This window comes from Phytophthora infestans, genomic scaffold (genome assembly GCF_000142945.1).
Source record: "Phytophthora infestans T30-4 supercont1.192 genomic scaffold, whole genome shotgun sequence".
In the NCBI taxonomy this organism is placed as follows: Eukaryota; Oomycota; class Peronosporomycetes; order Peronosporales; family Peronosporaceae; genus Phytophthora; species Phytophthora infestans.
Genome location: NW_003303567.1, coordinates 57,746 through 60,083, shown reverse-complemented (window position 1 = coordinate 60,083; position 2,338 = coordinate 57,746).

Genomic DNA, 2,338 nt, shown 5'->3' with positions numbered 1-2,338 from the left:
GCGAAGATTTGATTAAATCAAATCTTCGCGTCCTTACATCTGACCCTTCGTTTTTCGTACTTAAGTGATTTTCTCAGGAGAGGTGATTTTGTCAAATCTCTAATTTTAGAGGAGGTGTAAGCGGCCGCAATGGAGGAGCTCGTAGACACCACCACGACCCCAGAGAATTACACTGTAGTAGCTCGCGACGAAGAGCACAGTGACACTAGCGGCAGAAGCAAAGCCGCCAGTGAAGATGGCGAGTGGGGCCCAGACTCAGAAGATGAATGCTCGTGCGGTAGCGAGATCTTAACAAGCGACAGTGAAATTGACGGGGATTCCAGTACTATGGCAAGTAGCAGCAATTTGAATGACGGAGATCTTCGTGAGATCGCCACGCGTCTTATTCGAGAGGACCCCTGTGACAAGAAGTGCTTGGAGGGAGTTGGAGATCTTCCTGTGTTCACTATCGCACATGACAAGCGGAGAGAAGAAGCGGAGCATGCCGTAAGAGTCCGGACTCAGCTGTAGTGGCCCAGGATCTTCGCCACGAGTGCGATGGCATCACTACGGACGCTACCCGCGTGCACGTCCTACTAACAACGCACATAGAGCTTTTGCCAAACCCTTCTCCGAATTCCGAGAAGATCCCGACCTTCTACATCATTTGTTCCTGAGAAGTTCCAAAATGACCCATTGTACGACCCGCCGAACGATGAGGACACGCGCAAAGCAAAATCGATTCAGAAAGATCGTCAGGCTGCGTTCAAAAAGAAGAAGAGAGAGCGCGAAGCTGCCGCCGCAGCAGCGAAGCATAAAAAAGAGACTGCCGGAGTGGCTGAGGCTGCCGGGGAGGCTATGCAAACGGATGGACGAGATGACCAGGAAACTGTCCCGGCTAGTAGTAAGGTTGCTGACGGGAAGTCTGTGTCGCGCACCAAGAAACGCCCTCGCAAAGAAACGGGATCATCTTTGTCTACTTCAGGGAGAACACGAGTACGATTTTCCAGCGTAGTTCAAAATGATTCTAGCTGCCAAAATGTCTCAGAGCAAAATAAACATTCGATTTTAAGAAAATCAAAACTTCAGTTTCAAATTTAACACTGAAGGACAGCAAATTAAGCGCTATAAATAGCACCAATCGATCCCTCTAAAAAAATTGCATTAAGCTGGCCAATAAAAATATTTTAAAAAAAAACTCATCAAGTCCGGGGAAACTTTTTCAAAGTCGCTTTTCTCGAAAACGGCTGAATGAAAAAAAATATTTAAGACCCTTATAGCACCTTGCACAGAGGAAGTGCTCAAGGGTATTTACAGCCCGAGTGAACGTTAGTCCACGTGCTCCCGGCCTCAGGGGGAACGGTTTGCTACTTGATCGAGTAGATATAAGACTGATGTATCTATAAGTAAGCTTAGCTTGGGTTCTTTACAAGCTAGAGTTTATGTGACGGGGTCACACAGCACCTTGCGCTAGAGGAAGTTATCTTCCGAGAGTATACAAACTCTCAGTGAACGGCAGTTCACAGGTCCCCTCTTTAATTAAAGAGAGCGAAGTGACCTAAATAAGGTAGATTGTAAACTGAGTATATTTATAGGTAGGTTAAGTTTGGGTTTAATACAAACTATAAGTTACCTATAGAAATGCAATGTCATTTAATCAATGGTTGGCTTTGGTACCTTGTACCAAATATCCCGGAGTATGACGTGTCATACTCCTGAAGTGTGAAGTGTCACACTTCATGTAACCAGGGTACGCTTAGGGCTACGTACCCCGTTACATCCTCCCCCACTTAGGTTCGGTTTACCGACCAATCAGAATGAAGAGGTGTTCATCACAAACTCTCATTCTCAAAGTCGAAAACCATCGACTTGGCCGCGCGAGCGCGGCGGAGGCTCACTTCACAGTTAGAGCCTCGAGCAGCAACCTGTGCGCTCTTCGTCTAGATCTCCACTTCGACCGTTAACATGCCTCGTGGCACTGCTAAGAGCGGTGCTAAGACACGCTCCAAGGCTGCAGCCGGTAAGGCGCAGGCCAAGAGCACTAAGCCTCACGGCAAAGGCTCTGCGCTTAAGGAGGCTACTCAAGTGGCCTCCGAGGCGATCGGATCCTCGGGTGACGCGGCTGTGGACAAGCGCGCAAGCAGGCGCCGCAGTCCGTCGCCCTCGTCTTCAGACAATCGTCCGAACCCTCGGTTCGTAGAACGTGAGTTCAACTCGGGCAGTGAAGACGATGCCGAGTCCGAGAGCACTCATGATGCTCCTGCGGGCTCTGTGGAGGGCACAGCCCAGTGCCCAGTAAGCACAAAGATGGCAGCGTGCAGTCGCCCGTTAGTGATCACGGTGATCACAGTCCCAGGAC